The sequence below is a fragment of the Furipterus horrens genome, unplaced genomic scaffold, assembly GCF_987537825.1.
Source record: "Furipterus horrens unplaced genomic scaffold, mFurHor1.1.pri manual_scaffold_7, whole genome shotgun sequence".
Classification (NCBI taxonomy): domain Eukaryota; kingdom Metazoa; phylum Chordata; class Mammalia; order Chiroptera; family Furipteridae; genus Furipterus; species Furipterus horrens.
In genome coordinates this window covers 91,331,248-91,353,144 of record NW_028327177.1, presented here as the reverse complement: position 1 = coordinate 91,353,144, position 21,897 = coordinate 91,331,248, and the positions used below count along the sequence as shown (strand labels likewise).

The window sequence follows — 21,897 nt, the reverse complement described above, 5'->3', positions numbered from 1 at the left end:
CTCTTCCCTTTCCTTCCCCTCCCTTCTCCCTTCCTTTAGATGGATATGGAGACGGAGATATAGAGAATTTCTGCCCTTGAAGTTGGGCCATCCCTTTTCTTCTATGGCAGATACTGGAAATACATAAGAGTGCCCATTTGTTTTCTCCTGTGTATTCATTCTTGCAACTGAGTAACAGAACAGAGTAAGGCACTATCAAAGGCATTTCTGTTCAAAGAAAAGACTCCTAGATAATCACTATTTCTGTTGAAAGTTTGTTCTGCTTCTTTGGCAGTGTGATAGTTTTTCTCTCTTGATTTCTGCCTGTTTCCTCGAAGCAGCTTTTCAAGATGGGCCTACTGCATAGGAAGCAGCAGAGGAGCTTAGTGGCTGCAGGGCATAGCCGGGCCACACACAGCTGGGTCAGCGTGGCTCCCAGTGGACCAAACTTCCAAAAAACCATAAATTCACAAGGTGACACATTATTCCCTTTCCACTTCTCTTTCTGTCCTCAAGGAGTAGGACTCTGCCTGGTGCTAGTACATTTTAACACCTCTCTAACACTAATGTCCCTGTACAATAAAGTGAGAAGGCAGGCCTCAGAGGCAGGGCTTTCAGCAGCTGATAGACTGCTGGTAACCTGAATTTAGTAACTTTGTACTCATCCTTATGGTTTGCTTCTCGTGTATGGCAACAGATACTGATTTTCCATTTGGCACAGTAGTTTTGAGTTTCCTTAACAAATGTAAGTAAAAATATGAGGTGAGGAGAAGAAAAATACTGAGTAAATAACATAGATACTATGTAGATATGGCAAAACTGTGGAAGGTGGGGAAGGTTGCGAAGAACTGAAGCTTGGAAAACGGCACTCAGTAATGACAAGCTTTCCCTCTTTGGGGCTTACTTGGGGCTTACCTCCAAGGTAGAGACACCTTCTCTTGAAGCCTGAGGATTCAATGCATCAGTTTGTGAGGTCTTTGTGACTACACAAAGCCAGGCTCTCCAGAGGAACAGAGAGATGGTGATGGGAAATATTTTAGCTTCAGTCATTGGGTGTGAGTGAAAGAGCACTACCAGGCTTTTCCCAGGAAAAGAAGTCAGCAGTGCAGAACAATGGGACTTCAGAGTTTGGTCAACTTGGGTTTGCATCTCAGCCAGAACAATGCCATAAATTCTGGATTCACACCATCTAGATTCAAATCCACATTTCACACTTGCTAACTGGATAACCATGGGCACCTTGAACATCCTTGTGCTGTAATTTTCCTAACTGTGAAATGGGATAAAAGAACTTACTCATAGAGCTGTTGTGAAGATTGGCTGAGCTAATACCACAGAGTACCTAGAAGAAATGCCTAGAACATAATCTCATTGTAAGTGCTCAATAAATGTTAGGCACTATTATTATTATTGTCATCATCATCATCATTACCACCTTGGGTTACATCTTCTCTGATGTTTCTTGTTTGTAAAATCAGGATAGTACCACCTGCATCAAAAAGTTCATGGTACATGGCCAATGCACAATCAGTGCAGACTCCCTACTATTCCCTTCTCCTGAAAATGTGAGAATGGTGAGCTGATACAAGCTTCCAAAGCTTTTGCACCTTTCTTAAATTAGAATAGACTGTCAATGAATTCTAGTTATAACAGGAGCAAGTTCCATTTCCCTCAAGATAGAAACATTGAACTCTTAAATAAATACCACATGATCTCACTTATATGTGAAATCTAAAAACAAAACAAAAGAAAAACCAAGCTCAGATACAGAGAACACACTGGTGGCTGCCAGAGGTGGGGGGTGGGAGATGGGCAAAATGAGTGAAGGGCTCAAAAGGTACAAACTTCCCTCTAAAATAAGTCATGGGGATGTAATGTACAGCATGGTGAGTATAGGCAAAACACTACTGTATATCTGAGAGCTTCTAAGAGTAAATCTTAAAAATTCTTATCACAAGAAAAGAACATTTTGTAACTATGTGTGGTGATGGATATTAACCAGATTCATTGTGCTGATCATTTCAAAATATACACGAATATCAAATCATTGTTGTATACCCAAAACTAATATGATGTTATATGTCAATCGAACCTCAGTAATAGAAAATAACATTGAACTCTTCAGCAGATAACCCAATTTTAAATCCACGCTGCTTCTCTTGGCTGAAGTTAGCACCATTTTATTAAGTTGGCAGTTAGCTGTAGCTGCTCCACTTTTCCTTTGTTCATCTACTATCGATCTAAACTAATCACTTAATTGGCCCAGGCAAGAAGTCTTCTGTGGTGTTAAATAACTCTAAAAACCTACTGGAGATGCTTGAGTGGCCCAATTGGAATTAACTTGCTGGTCATTACCTATAGACTAAGATATGTTAAATGCAAGGCCTGGAAAACAATCTGGATTCTGCATTAAGATCAAATTCTTTTTTACTTGTATTTTTTTAAAAAGAAAAAAGAAAAGCATTCCTTTAGGCCAGTGATTTTCAAAGTGTGGGTACAGAATCAGCATCACCCAGTGATGTTTCAGGCCCACTCCAGACCTACTGAATGGGAAATGCTGGAGGTAGAGCCTTGCAATCACTTTTAACAAGCCCTCCCCACCAGGTGATGCAAATGGAAAACCACCTCTTTAGACTGTCTCTCAAGGTTATGGACTTGTTTTTATGAGCCTACCTCCTAGCAGAGAGAAGAAAAAGAAGAGAGGAGGAGAGAAAGGGGAGAAGCAGGAATGAAAACTATAAAGGTGGTGAAGGAGATCTGAGCAACTTGGATGGAAGTCTGTTTACTAAAGCGTGACCTTGGATAAGCAGTATGGGCATTTGGAATCTGAGGGTCTTAGTCTAGATATTTCCTTAAGAACAGCATGGGACAGGGAGATGTTCACCCTGGCCGGGGTCACTAGACAATGCTCAGTGTAGGACCAAAATGCTGCTATATTGTCGAAAAGGGAGAGAATGAGACATTTGCAGAGTAAAACAAAGAGTCAAAATTGCTCCCTGAAAGCAAACCCTGCCCTCAGGGTGTACACACAGATAGTATTTAACAAATGTCCATTCAATTGACAAAAATTGAACATTAGAGGTCTAGATTGAGTTTCCTCAGTTAATTTTGATCTGGGGAAACTAGGTGCATTTATTGGGCCTGATCTATACAGAAAACCATGTGTTAACCCATAGTGCATCTCTTATTCTCTCTTGTCCTGCATTCTGAGAGGAACACCTTGGCTTAGTGGAAAGAGCCCCAGGCTTTAGTGCACAGAAATGCCTTATTACTAGTTTGTGACCTTAAGCAAATCACAGACTCTCTGAACTTCAGTTTCTTCATCTACAGAGGAGGATAATATAGCTAAATTTCAAATGTGTTGCTCAGTATTATAGCACCGGCACCTAGTACATACAATACTTGGCACACAACAGGTGCTGAATAGACATGTATTGAATAAATACTTATTAAATAAACATAAGGAAAAGGCAGGAAGAAAGGAAAGAAAGACTTGTTGATTTTTGTGAGGCATATGTGAAAAAAAGGGTTATAATAGTAATAATAATATATTCAGAAAAAAAATTCCTCTGTTGCCTAGAAGTAGGGCCTATATTCTTATTGAAGCCAGCCTTGCTCTTCCCATTTCCCTTCCCTCTGTAATCCAGTTACTCCACTTTCCAGCTGTACCTCAGGGGCAACTCACTTCTGGCTGCTGAGCCATAGCCTTTGGTGCATAGGAAGCGACCAAGAGGTTTTCAGAATTGAAGTGAACTGCAAGTGTGACCATGTTTGGGGGTTGATGGTGGTGGTTTGTTCCAAGCAGGACTGACCCATTTTTCCAGTTCCCATAATTAAGTAATTACATGTTAATTATTCTATGTTGTTTTACTTCTAGGATACATAATTATTAACCATTTAGTGAGCACATTTGCCTCATAGTTATAGTAAGCATTTTTAGTAGCACCCTTCCCACATGTTAACTTATAGGAATGCCAATAGTTGTCTTCATTTACATAATTAGAGATATGCTGTCACCTTGAGAATGTTTGCATATTCCCTGTCTTTTCTTAACTATCCCTGCAGCCTTTTCCTTTGAAAATCAGTACAAAGGACCAAACTGCCAACTCAATAGACAATTCAGGAGAAAAGTGGGAAAAGTATTTATTAAATTTGTTGAGAGTCCTTGGTTACGGTTCTTCTCCACAGTGTATACGTTTTGGGAATCAGACCAGAGTTGATCTCAAACCCACCTATTACCAACTTTGTGACCTTGAGCAAGTAGCCTAGATTTCCATATGTATCATGTAGGGATCTTGTGTGGATTAAATAAAACAGCATTTGCAAATACATCTGTAATAAATATATGACAAAACATCATTTCCTTCTTTTACCAGCATGTTGGGCAGTATACTTAGAAAGTACAGACCATTGGAAGAAGTAGGTCCATGCCCGGACATGAGTTTCAAGCTTGGATACTGAGGAGGAGAGATGGGAGGGGTTTCTGCTCATTGAGACACACAGCCCCTTCTCACCATCTGAAAAAACGTGGTAGGGTTTGAGAAGTATTGTTTTATAACTTTGGGTTAGCTGTGGCAGAGATAGTCATGGGAAAATGTTCTTTCAAGCTCCTTACCAACAACAGAGTATCATTCTCTTCCACCTTTTAGATTTTGATTGTGGGTGGAGCAATAAAGATAAGGAATGGGCCTAGAGTTTGCGAGTAAGCACACACACACAAAAACCAGAAGATACCTTCTTTTTAATGTTGTCAATAGAGAAAGGGACCAGCACAATAGAAATGGACCAAATACCTACCTCCAAGTTATTTATTGTTTACCATGAAATTAGCAGCTCTCCAGCTCTTGAGAAAACCAGAAACAACTTACTGAGTATTTATGCCGAAGAAGAAATCAGAGAAAAAAATAAGGCTATTGCTAGGAACATTGTCCTGACTTAAGCATTGCTCTCCCTTGCCTTTTGTATTTTCCCAATGTAGGCCAGACCTACTTCAGCTAAAGGAGTAATAGCTGTTTTTTTCCATATTGGTATCAGAAGGCTTTGTTAGTTCTTAATACATCCTTAAAGAGGCACAGAAAACAGTTCTTGTTGGGCCATCATGCCTTCCAGCTAAATATGGCCTGGAATGGAAGGAGAGATTCAGGGCTAGCCTTCCATACCCACAGCTGCAAAACACGGCAGAGTCACAGGAAGAGCTTGAAATGAGGAAATTGATGGGTGGGCAGGTAGAAATGAGGCTCCTGTAGGGTTTTAATTGCATAGATGAAATGGAAACAAAACTGCAAGCAGGCTTCCAATATGACTCAACTCACTGTTTCGTTAGTGACTGTTTATTTCACTCCTTTGATTGAAAGCCAATGAGTGAAATGTGGAATTAGCCTTAGAGTTAGGGGCCAGGCATTCTGTTGGCATTTGCTATTAAAACTGATCAGCAGCCCTCAAGCTTGGTATAATTACCAGTATTTGCCACCTTTCCTCACTGGCATTTTATCTTCCAAGCACATCCAGCTCACATTGTAGTAGCTTTTACCTTCAGCTAAGAAAGAAGCATCCCAGACTAGGCTTGGGAACCAGAGGGCTTCCCAGTCTCAAGAAGGCACCTCCAATCATTGTCAATAAACAGGGCTTTGACAAAGACATATAAGCAAGTTTGAAATGGCATGCAATTCAGTCAGTCTATTGACATATACTGAATTAGAAACAGTCAAGGCCAAATGTCCCAAGTATTGAGTTGAATAGCGCCCTCCCTCCAATAAAGATATGTTATCTTATTTTGAAAAATGGCTTATGCGAATGTAATTATGTGAAGGATATTAAGATCTTGAGGATATCATTCTGGACTAATCGAGTGGGCCCTTAATCCAATGACAAGTGTCCTTATAAGAGATACACAGAGGAGAGACATACAGATTGATGTGGAAGAATATAAAGAGAGAAGCAGAGACAGAAATGATGGCAAGGACTGCCAGCTGCTACCAGTAGCAAGTACAGATTGCTCCGGAGCCTCTGCAGGGAGCACGGCCTTGCTGGATTCTGGATGTCTGGACTCCAGAACCAGGAGAGAAAACATTTCTGTTGTTTTAAGCCACCCAGTGGGTGGTCATTTGTTACAGATGTCACAGGAAACATGTTGGTGATGGTGTTGGATTCAGGGAGGGGCCCATAAGCCAAAGGGATTCTCAAAGAGGCTTTTCATGTAAAAGAAAAATTCTCCTTTGGTTCTTTGTAGCAGTGCTATTGATGTATTTTATTTTTCTCCATAAACTCTAATCTCTCCTTTTTAAAATATATCAAGAAAAGAAAGGGCCTATTTCTGTCATCCTCCCTTAAAGAAAGTGATTATTATGGGCATGGGTGTGGTTCCTAAGACAATACTGAGCGCTTTTCCATTCCCTCTCCTTACATTCCAACCACTCAAGCAGCCCATCCAGTGTGTCTGATTACTGTACTAAGTATTTATTAGTTTCCAGAAGCTGATTTTGCCATTGTAAGCTCTTTCATCTCTGCTCCTCTGCAGGAAAAGACTATGACCAAAGAAGGGTGGTATATTTCTTGTTCTAGTATCCTACCTACCAAAATGGAAACTTCCTAAATCTCATCTCAGCCTTAACACTCCTTTGGTTAACAGGAAGCACAGGAATAGCTCTAGAGAATGACTTCCTCTGTCGTGCCTTTCAGAGGCCCCAAAACATCACTTTTTAAGTTAACCAACACACACAAAAAATATTTTAACTACCATTTTATTTCCATCCAGGCCAAAGGACAATTCAGAAAGGGTTCTGTTCTAAGTACACAAGCCAGGAAGTGTGGAAGGGCTGCTGATGCCATTGTTTTGAAGTTAGCCTGTCAGTCATCATGATTGAAACATAACCCCGTTGGCTTCCACAAGTGTAATAAAATGCTTTGCAAAAGGTTGCAGAATTGTAGGATGTAATAAAGTCTGCTTAGCTTCATTTCCAATGCCGCAGAGTTTTAGAGAGCGAGGACCACTTCCTTATGCCTTGGGATTTGTTCGAGTTACTTTTCATGCCTAGAAATGAGGAAACATAAAAATAGACATTTAAGTTAGAACCAGTAGCAATATTTGAGTCATGGCAATAAATAATCTGTTAGTAGTACCATTAACATGGTAATTGTGGGAAGATTATGAGAAATAGGTAGGTTCCAACCCTCCTAAAGCCTGTCCTGCCTGGATCCCCACATTTTCTACAGCTTGTGCCCATATCCCGTGCCCCAGAAGTCAGCCACATGGTCTTGTAAGAGTCTATTTTATAGACATAAGGTTTACATAAAATTGAAACCATTTCAGACCTTTATTAATTAGGTAAAAATTGGTTCTCAAACAGACCCATTATCAGAATTACCTGGCAAGCTTGTTAAAACACACATTTCTTGGGTCTCTCAGCCACTGACTGGACATGTATGGAGAGAGGCCGAATAATCTGGAGAGAATTTCCTAACAAGCTCTTCATATGAGTCTGATGTTCTCAGCCCATGAAACTTGGGAATTATTGAGCTAGTGTGTAGCAGGTTGAATTGGCTTTGCTTCAAGGCCAAGTCACCTTAAGTATCTGGGGCCAGGCCTAAAAGAAATAATTTCATCTCAGAAAATAGAAAAGGTGGTGGTGGGGGGTTAATTCTATTTGGAAAGATAATTCCTAATCTTAGTAATACATTTCATAGCTCTGACATGCTCCCCTACCCCAAAGGAGAACCTGTTGGAGCCTTGGCTTCTGGCCCTTAATGAGATGAGTCAGGAGCAAGACTATGTGGGGTTCCTGGCTTGGAGGACATTGGGAAGTGCTGAGGGTTGCAGCAAAGGGGAAGTTCAATAGGAGGGAAAGAAGGATGAGGGATTTATTGGCCAGATTTCATAAACTTTGGGGAATATTGAAAGACAGGGTACTAGGAGATGTTTGGGGTAGCTGCCATGGATATGATATATGAAGAGATCCTGAGGAATGGCATTGGGAAGCACAAGTGGACCTCCCTTTCAGTGTTCACAAGGGATTTCAGTGAAGATTTAAATTGCTTTTACTTATTGTTTGTTATTTGTGGCTTTGAGTGCAACGCACCTGGGAGGCTGAGGTGCAAAGACCCAGCCACCTGCCAGTTCCAGTGTGAGTTCAAGGGTAGCCCGACACACTTCAGCCTCTGGTGCGTGGAGAGAGTTTTCGGTGGGTCTAGCACTACCCTTTTTCTATGACCTCATAACAAAGCCAGAAAGCAAAGGGCAGGCAGGGCCTTCCTTGAAAGTACATCTGGCCCCCTCTGCAATCCAGAACACAGAAGTCTAACCAGTTTTGCTTCAGCCTTCAAATCTGAGCTTAGGATCCACTTTCCCGTAGATCCACTGATGTCTGTAAGTGAGGGGCGGGAAGTGGGGTGTATGCACCAGTCAATTTGCACCCCCTGGAGAAGGGGGCCTGTCTTATTCCTTATGACACTGAGATCATCCTCCCGCCCCGTGTATGCAGCGCCACCCGTCTTGCCTGGACACACTGGTCATCTCCCAATCATTCATCATGGCCCTTGTCCTTGAACAATTATTGACTGAGTCAGAGGCACCTGGGCAGGCCTGAAAATGGATGTGCCCTTTCTTTTCCTCCGCCTTGCCTGTCTAGGGCAGATTTGTGTCCGAGGAGGAGTTTCTTGAGGTTTTATTTTTGGTCTTTTGAACATCGTAGCCCCGTGTTATTTCCCACACCCGCCCTTCCCAACCCAGCCCTGTAATTTCTGAACTCTGTGGGTGCCTCTATCCATACCTGAGCAGGCTTTCTGTCAGTCTGCTTCCAGTGCTCTGCAACCCATCCCTCATACAGCTTTGACATCCAAACTGTTGGCCTAGCTTCTTAAGGCTCTGTCTTCAGCGGATTTCTTTTTTTTTTTTTTTTTCCCCTCCAACTAGCCTGCAAGCTCATGGGAAGCAAAGTTTGCTTTTCCTGCTGGAGTACAGCAAGTGAATGTGCCTGGCTTTGTCAAGGCTTGGGCCTGAAGGGCAGCCTTCATATACTGGCTATGTGTCTCCCTGCAATGTGACATACGCTGTGTGGGTTGTGGGGAGAACTGAGTGGATTGATATTAGAGAAGTGCTTTCTAAGTACTTTATAAATACTCACTAATGGGAGTCTCTGTTATTGTCATTATTGTTATTTGTGGTCTACTGCAGTGGCAGTCAGAAACCAGCAGGGAACAGAGACCCATGAGTGTCAAAGCAAGTGCATGTCAGTACTTAGCTCCATAGGGGAGATTACGCCTCATTTTGGGAGAGGATGCCTCTGGGCAATGAACTTATCTTCCCACCTCTGATTGGACTTCACTCACTGTGTGCCCTTCTTCAGGGCTCTAGTTTCCTTCAATACCACCTTCAGACAGCAGTGTTTTCAGTGCTATCTGGGCAGATCAACAAAAATATTTATTGACATGTAAGGTTTGGAGAAGGGTGCAAAGAAGTGAACAATATCCTGAAGGTGCTTCCATCTCATTTGGGGAAACACTTGGACAGGATGAGGCAACGCAGCAGATAATCAGGTTCCAGGTAAGCAATCCAGAAAATGTGGGGTTTTGGAGTTTTGAGAACAGAGAGCCCAAAATGCCTGAAGTTTGAGTGATGATGAACATCGTGTTTTTCAAATATTTCTAAGTTCCTAATAAACAGAGTGGCAGATGAACTGACTGACCCCCACCCCTGCAAGACTGGGCTTGAGAAATAACAGGTCATGCAATGAAGCTCATTTTCAGGGGTTTGCTCTACAGACTAGGGGATGAAGGCAGAGGGGAAACTCTATTGCTCTGAACAGTTAAGAGATTTCTGGTGAGAGGAGCTTTGCATTTGGAAAGAAATTAAAAATGTCTAATGAGGAAAGTTTGAATGCTTTTTAAGTATGGTTTCCTGTATGGTTTGCACTGGGATCTTCTCATTCATTTTTCCCTGACCCCTTCAGGAAAATCTTTTGAAGTCAATTTGCATTTTGTTCTCATGCTTTAGTGAGGGACCCCAACTGGGGTACAAAAGGAACCATCCTGACTTCTGCTGGAACATGCAGGTGCCTTAGGCCTGATAGTTTTTCTCCACAAAAAATGGGGCTGAGTCCCTTGTTTTCAACAGATCCAGCCATCCTCTGCAGTCATTGAAAGCAACATCTTTTTAGGAAGTGTGCATATGGAGGAGGCTTACAGGCTCATAGGCCCAAAGAAAGAGAGCCTCTTCTGCTTCGAAGCTAAAAATAGATCATTGTCTCTGTCTTCTCTAGGTGAACATGGGTGGGATCTGGCCACAGTCAGTCTAACTTGATAGAGTAAAAGGCAGATATGGAATCACAAAAACTCAACAGGCTTTTCTTCTTTTTCCTCAGGGCAGTGTTTTTAAACTTGGCTGCTCATTGTAATCGCCTGGGGAGGTCTAAAAAATGCCCTGCTGCCCTCCCAACTCGAGCTATTCCGATCTAACCAGCCTGCAGTGTGGACTGGGCCTCTGGAGGGGAATCACTGTGTTAATCAATGATGAGAAGCTCCAAGCTGTCTCCTTCTAGATCACATAATATACTCCAAATGCTGCAAAGCAAACTCAGATGCTGGAGACAGGTTTCAGCAGGTTCCAGCTGCAAATATTCATCCTCCAGGAAGGTTGTCTATCTTCTGCACTCTTAGCACAGCCACACAAATAGGACAGGTGTTATCTTTCACGGGCAGTGATTCTTGGCCATGGGAAGGACAAAAGTGACCTGCTTTGCAGCCATACCAGGGATGACACAGGAGTGGTTTTAGAACCAAGTAACCATGTTCCTGCATATAACATAAAACTCCTTTGCAACAACTCCCTTCTTTTAAAAGTAACTCAGTTTCTAGCAGGCTAGAGGCAGACAGCTGTGGAAAGTCATTCTGCTCAGACCCAAAAAAGGTGAGCAATTTTCTCACGGCAGCACCCCTGACCTCTGCTTTTCAGCTTTTTCTTAATAAACTGAAATCAGAAATTGGATCACAAAAGCCACTGGTGGCAATCTCTTACAGAAAGTAGGGAAAGGCAAAGGTGGGGGAGAGATGGCAAGGATCAGAGAGTCACTCTGATTAGTATCTCCATGGCAATGCAATTGTCCTTCAGTCTAGAGACAGGGAGGGTTACCCCAAGTGCAGTGGCCAGAAACCCAGCACTGTGAGGCTGGACTCCAGAGATCAGGGCAACTTCCCAGCAAGGTTCCTAACTCACAACTATTCCTCTGTGACACGTCACACATGCTAATTAATAACACAACTTCTTGCGATGGGAATGTATTAAACAGGGTCCTTTTTTCAATTCTCCAAGTTCAGGTCCTTGATGGCAAAGAGAGCAGCTCTGAGCAATGTGTAGCCTGCCCTTCAGGAGGAGAGATGCAGACCTCTGTCCTGCAGTGAGACTGGGGCATCCGTTATGGAGTGACCACACACTCAGCATTGCATTCTCTTTTAAGGAATAAATCAAACACGAAGAACAGCAAACAGACAAGAAACAATCGCCAAGCTTGTTGCTGTAGGTGATTTACCACAGTCCAGGAGGGCCCACCCCCTCGTTTATCCCACAGTGTCCTGGCCAGAGAAACTCCACAGGCCTTGAGGCTCGGTGGTGGAAGTGAGAAGGCCTGGAAAACTCAGGCTCCTCCTTGGGCATATGCTTGTTGGCCCCTCGAAGCCAGGCAGGCTTCTGCCTTCCACATTTGCTCCATTTAATGCACTTGCCCATGTCTCTGTGCCTAGTAAACACTCTCACAAAAAGGCTTTCTCATTCTAATGGTGCTTATGAAGAACAGGCTTTATTTGTCTCTAAATCTTCAGCTGATATTACTTTTCCTTGAGATTCAGTCAAAATGAAAAAGGATTACTTTATATTTACCTGTGTGTTTTGTGAGAAAAACTAATTTGGGGAAAGAAAGCTGCTACAATGTGAAACACTTTCCCTTCCTTCAAACCCTCCGAAGGGGCAAAGGAAAACTAAAAAGCATGCATGCTTTGCCATTTACCTTGTCTGACAACCCCTTCTTATCATGCTTTTGAGGGTGACCTTCCTCCAGCATAGGCCTTTGCTCTAGTGTGCACTCCTTTTGTAATAGAATTTTAGAACCAAGCATAGAGCAGGCTACCTTTGATAATTAATAGCGCTGAGAGTTTGCTGAGTGTGTTATTTAATTAATGACACTTGTGTCTGGAGTGTGTACAACTATGTGAATAAAGATGCATTTGCTAAGGGATTATAGAAAAATACTCAAGAATTGTCACATTGAGAATTTGTTGGTGGTTATAATTTTTCCTCTCTGCCACTTAAAAGGTACTGAAATTTGTATATTTGGTATAGCTCTGTCCTTTTTGCCTTGTATGTGAGCTTATATTACAATTTAAAAACTTTGGGCTAATGGATAAAGTCTATTACCAGGAGCAGGGCCTTTTATAAAAAACACAAAGATGAAATCTTTAATACTATATTTTGAGCATGAAATTGATGGTCAGATAGGTTAGTTTACTTCAGCTATTCATAAATAGGCTAATCTGAATTACATTCAAGTTTTACTTGGATCCAATTGATCAAGGGTTGAAAACTGGCAAGAAAACACAGTTGAAAGCTATTGAGAATAGAGTAATTCACACCAACCTTCTTGTCCTGAAATTCCGGTGCTTAGAATGAAATGCAGATTGTGAAAAGATAAAGATGAACATCTCACTTACAGAAGCATCAGCAGACCATAGAGGGAAATCTCTGTGGATCTGCCTCTGTGTGTTCAGATGGAGAATGCAAATACAAAGGGTCCAGTTTTAAGCCTGTATTGTCACTATGTGAGCCTGGGTAAGTTATATCTGCTCTCTGAACCACAGTTTTCCTTTTCCTTTGTAAAACAGTGGGTTGAATTATATACTCTTTAAACTCTCTTCCAGCCCAAAGATGCTCAGTAGGGACATGGAAGCTGACTGACAGGAGAGTCCCACTGATAGGAGAGATAGCTGATTGCTCACTTTGAGGGCTTGGGGGTAATTTTTCCAGGAAGTGGACTCTGAGTATATGCAGAATCATACAAATGTGCCCTGCAAGAAGGCTAGAAGCTCACCTATTCTCCAAAGCTCAGCCAGATGGCCCAGGAGACAAGGCCTCAAACTAGGGGACTCCCTCCCCCTGGAAACCTCCTCCCACCCATGGCAGATAATGAAAATACAGGCACTGGCTCCACAGGTTTAACTGGAGTGAAAGGAGAGGCCCGGTGTTCAGCACATTGTTTCTCCTGGGTGGGAAGAAAAGGCATCTGTCTAAAGCATCTATCAGCCAACTCCCTGTGCTAAGGTGGAGTGGTGGTGTATGCAGTATGGAAACCTCATTGTCTTCAATTGCTCCATGAAGTAGATACCATGCCCCCAGTTCATAGCTGAGAAAAGCTCACACAGTTAGTGAGTGCATGATTGGAACCAGATCTCCTTCATTCCAGAGACCAACCTCTTTTCATAATTGCACTGTCCAGTATGGTAGCCACTGGCCATATACAGCTAATGAGCACTAAAAATGAGGCTAGTCTAAATTGAGATGTGCAGAAAGTATAAAATATCTACCAGGTTTCAATGACTTACTCTAGTAAAAGAATATAAAATATCTCAATAACTTTTTATATTATATAATATTTTATATTATAAATCTTTATATTATAAAGATATTGAAATAATATTTGGATATGTTGGGTTAAGACACATTATTGACATTAATTTAATCTGTGATTAATATGGCTACTGGAAAATCTAAAATGATGCCTGTGGCTGGCATGCTGTTCCTACTGGACAACATCCCAGGGCCCGGCTCTGGGTGAACACAAAATGACACTGGCCTGGGCTGTGGGGATGGGGTGGGCTCCATGAGTGTCTAAAGAGTTAATTTAGTAGTTAGGAGCATGGGCTCTGGGTTCAGGTTGGGCCTGTGACTATTTGCTGTGTGACCTTAAGTTACTTTGCCTATCTGTGCTTTCATTCCATCATCTACAAAATGGGAAAATAATAGCAACTCCCTCACAGAATTGTTATAAGGACTAAGTAGGACACAAGTAAGGCACTTAGCATAGTACCTGGCCCAAGGAAAGGTCTAGACTCTAAAGAAATGTCAATTATTTCCACTTATTCATTGAATCAGCAAGGATTTTTGATCACCGTGACAGGATAGGAGCTATTCTAAGTGTGAGAAACAATGGCCCTGTCCTTTGACAATTACTTGCTAGTGAAGGATAAAGACAAATACATCTATAATATGATGGCAGATGATGGTGAACAATATGAAGAAAAATAAGGTAGGTTTAAGGTATTGAAAGAAACAGGGGCACTAATTTAGATTGCCTTTCTGAGCAAGTGGTATCTGAGTCAAATGCTGAGTGGGAGGAGGAAAGGAGAAAATTCCAGACAGAGGAGGACAACAGGTGCCAGGGGCCTGAGGTGGGAGCTGCTTGAAGTGATCTGCTCACGGCAAGGAAGCAGGAAGCTGGATGTGAGAATGTGGGGTGGAAATCATGCCAAATGAGTCTAGACTTTATCTTAGTCCTTTACCGTGGCCTATAAGAGAGGAGGCTCTGGCTGGCTTTCCAAAGTATAGAGGAGGACATAATCTGGCTTCCCATTTATAAGGCTCATAATCTTAATACATCTTCTATTACATATTATAATTTATTTTTTAATATGCTTTATGGATCATGCTGTTACAGTTGTCCCAATTTCTTTTCCCTTTGTTCCCCTTGACCCAGTGACCCCCCTCCCTCCAGCTGTCCCCCCCTAGTCCATGCCCATTGGTTGTGCATATAGTTCTTCTCAACATCTTCCTATCTACTCCACTCCCTTCTATTATGCTTCTTAATTCTTCCCTTTCCCCCCTCCCCGCCCCCCCTCCCCACTGACCTCCCCCCCATATGTTCCCCATACCTATAATATTTTTCCCAATCTCATTGCCTACTTAGTTTGCCTTTGTTTTGATTCCCTAGCTTCTGTTGTGGGTTGTTGTGATACAGTTTTCATTTTAATGTTCATAGTTTTGATCCTCTTTCTCCTAAAGAAGTCTCTTTAACATTTCACGTAACAGTGGTTTGGATCTGATGAACTCCTTCAGTTTTACTTTGAACTCCTTCAGTTTTACTTTGTCCTGGAAGCACTTTCTCTGCCCTTCTATTCTGAATGACAGCTTCACTGGATAGAGTAATCGTGGTTGCAGGTTTTTGCTTTTCATTAGTTTGAATATTTCTTGCTAGTCCCTTCTTGCCTGCAGAGTTCCTTTTGAGAAATCAGCTGGTAGTCTTATTGGGAACCCTTTGTACGTAATTCTCTTCTTCTCTCTTACTGCTTTTAAGATTCTCTCTTTATCCTTAATTTTTGACATATTGATTATAATGTGTCTTGGTGCGGTTTTCCCTGGGTTCAGTTTTTTTGGAACTCTCTGTGCTTCCTGGACCTGTAAATCTATTTCCTTCCTCAGGTCAGGGAAGTTCTGCTTCATTATTTTTTCACATACATTTTCAGTTTCTAGGTCTTCTTCTTCACCTTCTGGCAACCCTATGATTGAGATGTTGGCCCTCTTATAGCTGTCCCATAGGTTTCTGAGCCTCTCTTCATTTTCCTCACTTCTCATTTCCTCTTTCTGCACTGGTCATCTGTTTGTTCCTTCCCTATGTTCCTATTTGTTGATTTGATCCCTGGTTTTCTTTCCCTCACCACTAGTTTTGTATGTGTTTTTATTCATTTCAGCAGTACTAGCCTTTATTCCTTCCCCGTCTTGCTTAAGATCTGCTGTCAGGTCTGTAAGCATTCTTATAACCAAAGCTCTGAACTGTGCCTTAGAAAGATTTCCTGTCTTCTGATTCATTAGATCAGATATTTGCTGGCTGGTCAGGTGCATTACAGAGATCTCTATCATGATCTGTGCCATCCTGACAGTTTTGTGTTTACCTTTGCTTCCTGGGCAGGGCTGTCATATCTCCTACTCTATAGGGGGTGGAGCCCCATGCACTTGTCACTACCGGGTGACTCTTCTCACCACATCGTGTTGCATTGTGTGAGGGCGGGGTTCCAAGATGGATTCCTGCCGTTCACTCTCCACTGAGAGACCAGGAACCTCCTCCTCCAGCCCCACACTCTCTGGCCCTCACAGTCTGAGGCATTGGGGGTCTGCCTTCCCTGGAGTTGGAATCACAAGCTGACAGGTTTGGTCTGTAGCCAGGGGTGCTCCCCACGCGCTTCTCACCTCCCCTTAAATATAAGTGTCTACGCTTACTGCTCTCCCACCGCTGTCGCCAAAGCTGCCACCACAAGCACAGCTTGACCTCTCTGCTCCGGCTTCACCCCTCCTACCCATCTGGACGAGCACCACTTCTTTATAACTTCGTATGTTGGACTTCCATGTAGCTTTATTTTCTGAAAATTCTGGTTATTTCTGGTTTTGTGGTAGTTGTATTCCTTCTTAATTGTGGAGGGAGATGGAGTGTGTCAGTCTAGGCCTCCGTCTTCGCCTGAAGTCCAGCTTTATAATCCTAATTAATATTTTGATATTGATACTGGTATGATTTTCAGAGAAGAGAAGGGCCATAAGAGGAGGATGCCTGAAACAGCAGTAAACAACCTAGCATTGCACATGATGAGAAATTTCCCTACCCCCTAGCAGAGATGCAGCAGGAGGAGGCCTTTCACAGAGTGAGGCTAGTGAAAAGCCCTCCTACTCTCTTCTCATAAATTTATATATTATATGTAATATATTATATATTTCCTTTTGTGTGGCCTTTGGTGCGTATGAGGGTATATATATGTAATATAGTATTAAGATACATACTCAACAGTTGACTATGATATTCTATATAAAGAAGTTATATTTTTAAATGTAGTATAATGAAATCTTACCCAGAACATAGGGAGTTCTAACTTTTTACTTAAAATTCTTTTCATTTAGATTTGCACCATTGAGTCCTTTAAAGGATTAAAGGAATGAAAATGAACCACACACAAGATCTTCCACCTTAAAAGGAAAAACTGCCTTGATAGCTAACAGATCCTTGAGAGGAGAGTAATAAAGCAAAACTTTGATGGGGGTGTCAAAGATAAATGCTGATTTACTACATGGGGCATATTCCTTGTTCTGCATTGTTAACTTTGAAGTCTGCAGGAGCCACCAGAGAGATTGGATAAGAAAGAGGGCCAAGTTCTGAGAGCAGCCCAGAGCCCTGCAGTGCCAAGACTGGCCTGTCTGTGAGAAAGCTTCCCTTTCCTAAAGCTATGACTCTGGCTTATCATTTCTAATTAAAATATGATTCATGCAATACCATGAGCTTTCACTTCTTCAAAGCAAGACCACATCATCAGTTTGTAGCTTAAAATGCCAACAGCTCTAAACTTTTTGTGGGCATCCCTGCAATAAAATGTGGAGCTTTAGCTAAGGAAAACTGTGCACAACACTTAATTACATTCAAAGCCATTTTTAGCTGTCTTAAAGAAATGAAAATGATCTGGCAGTGTTTATAGACCTTCTTGACCTAAAGATAACTGCTGGCAGAAAGGGAATCCTCAATTGGGTTCTTTTAATGCTTTAATTATTACGTGATCTTTCATCTTATACACTGACTTGAACACTGAAAAAACTCTTAAACATGCATTAAAATTGATTGCTAATCCTACACCTTGGTGTGACTCTTAGAGGGCATGTAATTGTGTGTGGGCATCGGTTAGACAAAATTGACACTAAGTCAACTATTTTATGGTGGGGCAAGGCAGATAAATCAATTTGGTCACAGGTACTGCTGACATTGTACTGCTGACTTACACAGAACTCATACATGCTTGCTTGTTCTTGACTCAATCGTACTGTTTCAGATCCACCATCTATTCCTCTACGGTGGGGATGGACTTCTACTGTTCATCAATGTTGCTCAAAGTGGAATTTCAGCAAATAGTTGGTGATTGAATCCTAGAATCTCAAGGTTAAAAATGTCCCCAAGGAGGCAAGCAGTCTATACCCGCGTTGTAGCCAGGACCCTTGATGGCAGGTATGGCAACCCCATTTCAAATGAGCCTCAGGAGAAAAGTGACTTACTGACCATTTAACTGTGCAGGACAAGAAGGCTTAGGAATCCATTCCTCTCTTTATGTTTTGTCTCCCTTCACTTTGGTCTTTTGCATGAGACTTCTCCAAATCATGAGTAGAATGACGGCCAGGAGTCTCAAGTCTGCATTGCCCCTTCAAGGGCTTCTCTCTCTGTCCATACACTGAATGGTAGGGAAGAACGCTGATAGGTCAAAATGGGGTCACATGCCCAGAACCATGACCTCTGGATGAGATTGGTAGTTCCAAATTAAAATGTCTGCTACAGCCCATCCTATTTTCTGCTCAAATCTCTCAACAATCTTCTAAATGTTTTGAAATCCAATAGCTAATTGCAGACTCTTGGCAAAAACCCGCTATCTCCAGAGGAAGCTCTAACTGAAAGATCTTGAAATGGAGCCACTGGGAGTCCTCACCGATCCAAAAGATGCAACATCTAATGCATGACGGCCCAAATGATTAGCCATGAATCACTCCTGTTCATGAAATGCAGTGTTAGCTGTCAGGAAAATAATCAGTCCCTAACTGCTGCTTCATAGAAACACATGGGGAATGCTGTCTCTTCAGCAGGTAGTTGTAATGAGTGGATAAAGTGATTCTTACAGAGCCCCCAATATGGGAATCACTAAATGCTTGAATCTTTTCCTGAAGTTCATGAAGAAGCAAGAGTAAGCTGTATCTTGTACCCCAGTGTTATTGTACAATTCTTGTCCCAGTTAGTGAGAGTTTAAGCAGGAAGGACACTTTTAAGCAGAATTTAGTGTAAAAGTAAATGTGGGCTGCAGAGTCAGACTTCCTGGACTTGAACCCTTATCTTCTATGTATGTAACCTGAGAGTCCGTAGGCAAGTCCCATAGTGGCCTAAACCTCAGTTTCAACTTTTGAAAATCAGAACTCTATGTGAGGGTTGCTGTGGGGTTTAATTGGAATAAAGTTTCTAAAGTGTTTGGTATTGCTTTCCCATAATAAGCTCTTCATTAGTGGTATAATTAAGAATCATTAATAATAATGCATCCTGTTACTCAGTTCCTGAAATAATAACCTGGTTGGCCAGTGTGGCTTATTAAAGTCAGGGAGGATGGCTAAGAGGGGAGAATTGACTTTCTGGTGTAGTAGCAGAATGTTTGTAAAGATTATATGCAGCAATTATTCTTTTTTGTTTAATGTTATTATGGAACAAGTGAATGTTCAGCCAGCAGTTAGACTGTACATTAAAGCCAATTTCTTCCTTTCCTTTCTTTTGTCCTTAATTTAAAAAAAAAATCACTTAATCTGGTTTATTTTTAGTCCTTTTCATGGTGAAATATAATACATACAGAAAAGTACAGAAGATACATATGACTTACAAAATTAATATAAAACAAACACATTTTGCCACCACGCATGGTGAGGACTAGAACACTGCCAGCCCCCTTTTGCCATCCCCCTCCACAACCCCTCCTAAATCACAGCCCCCTTCCTGCCCCCCTAGCCCCCGCACCAAGGTAAATCATTGGGCTGACTTTATGGTGATTGTTTCCTTGCCTTCCCATATAATTTTATCCACAAAACTAATATATCTCTAAGCACTGTCATTTAGTTTTGCCTGTTTTGAACTTTACATGAGTGCAATCACACAGTATGTATTCTTTGGTGTGTTTCTGTTGTTCCACATTCTTGCAAATGCTTGATATTGTCAATCTTTTAAAATATCGACTATTGTGTGTGCACAGCCCTATTTCATTCTGTTTTAAGTTTACATTTTCCTGATGACTGAAGATTATTGGATATTTCGATACCTAGTTTTTATGAAGTGCCTGTTTAAATTCTTTCATGTTTTCTACTGGGCTGTTGATTTTTTCTCATTGATTTGCAAGGTTATTTTTCTTTTTCTCTGAAAAATTATCTTCTGGATTATGGTTTGTTGGATATATATGTGGCAAATATCTCCCCCCAATTTGTGTCTTTTCTATTAATGGTGTCTTTTGATAGACAAAATTTCTTACTTTGAATGTTGTCCATTTTATCAATCTTTTTTTATGATAATGCTCTGTGTCCTATTTAAAAAGTCCTTCTCTATTCCGATCATGAAGATAGCTTCCTATATTATCTTCTAAAAGTTTTATTGTTTTACACTTCACATTTTGAATCACAAGCCACCTGGAATTGACTTTTGCATATGGTGTGAGGTAGGGTACAGTTTCATTAGGTTTCTACAGGAACCCTATTTTCCCAAAACCATTTATTGAAAAGATTTTCCTTTCCCTAAGACCTCCATGATGCTTTTTCTTTTTTTTTAGCATAAATTAAGTATTCCTATATGCCTGGATCTGTTTCCAGACTTTCTATTTTGTCCTATCAGTCTATTATATTCTTGTACCAGCACCATGGTCTCTTAACTTCTGTAGCCTTGTAATAAGTCAGTATTCTGTACAGTAAGCCCTCCTATGCTTCTCTCTCATTATTTTAATATCTCTGGCTACATTTCCATGAGCATTTTGAAATCAACTTGTCAATTTTCACCAAAAAAAGGACATTTTAAAAAATTATGGGAATTTTTATCTGAATTGCATTGAATTTATAAGTCAATTTGATAAGAATTGAGACTTTAAAAAATTGAGTCATTCATCTATCCATTAATGTAATTTCTCTTTAAAGCCTTTTAATAACATTTTGTAGTTTTCTGCCTAGAAGCTTATATATCTTTATTTTTAGGTATTTGATTTCTGATGTTAAATAAGCTAACTTTAATTTTTTTTTTCTTTTCTAACTGGTTGACTGTTGTGAACTTAATGTTTGTGCCCCCCCCCCCCCAGTTCATGTGTTGAAAGCCTGACTCCTCATACAATAGTAATATGAGGTCTTCAGGAAGTATTAGGTTTGGATGAGGTTGTGAGGGTGGAGACACCATGATGGTATTATCGTCCTTACAGAAAGAGTAAGACTAAAGCATGCTCTCTGCTGCATGTGAGGACACAGAGAGAAGCTGGCTGTTTACAGTTCAGGAAGAGGGATCATGAGAATCAGAGCATGGTGGCACTATGATTTTGAATTTTCAGCCTCCAGAATTGTAAAAATAGATGTCTGTCATTTAAGCCACTCTCTCTATGGTATTTTGTTGGAAGCCTGTGCTCACTAAGACAGTGCCTGATTCAGAGAAATTCAAAATGTACATGTACTGATGGTGATGGATTATCTCACATTTTGTCAGAAAACATGTTTATTTCACCTTCATTCTATAAGAATATGTTAACTGGGTATGGAAATCTATGTTGGCAGTTATGTTCCTTCAGTTCCTTAAAAATGTTATTCCATAGTCCTCTGATTTTTGTTGTTGTTGTTGTTGCCTTAGGTCTAATTATTATGCCTATGGAAGTAAGGTTTTTTTATTTCACTATTATATCTAAGAAATTATTCTTTGCCTTGATTTTCTGCAGTTATATCATGATGTGTCTAGATCTAGATTCTACAATCCCTGCTCTAGGCTTGGTATATTCTCAAATTTTTGGATTAGTGCTTTTGCCGGTTCATTCATTCATTGGGTTGTATTTTTCAGTTCTAGAATTTCTATTTGTTTCTTGTTTACAACATCTGTCTTTATTGAGTCTAAATCTCTGCTGAATATTTTTAAAATCTTGTCTTTTCTATCCAGAAACAAAATAAACATAGTTATTATAATAGCTATATCTTATAGTTTCAATTTTAGGTACCTTGTAATTCTACTCTTGTTTGTATTGACTTTTCATATGCTGTGGTGTATGTGTATATACACACTCCTGTACTCGGCATTTCTATTTGAAAAAAAATTTGTACAAATAATTTAAGATCTTCGATGGTGTTATTTTCTTCCAGAGATAATTCTTTTCTTTGCTTCT

The 21,897-nt window shown here is 40.9% G+C and overlaps 1 protein-coding gene across 1 annotated transcript in view; it reads right to left on the bottom strand.

Moving 5' to 3' along the window:
- Positions 1–6,702: 6,702 nt before the first annotated feature.
- FHIT (fragile histidine triad diadenosine triphosphatase) overlaps positions 6,703–21,897 on the bottom strand; it is a 954,345-nt gene continuing 939,150 nt past the window's right edge. The window contains exon 7 of the mRNA XM_090282940.1: positions 6,703–7,009. The gene's annotated coding sequence lies outside the window, so the exon portion shown is untranslated. The remainder of the gene's footprint in view (positions 7,010–21,897) is intronic.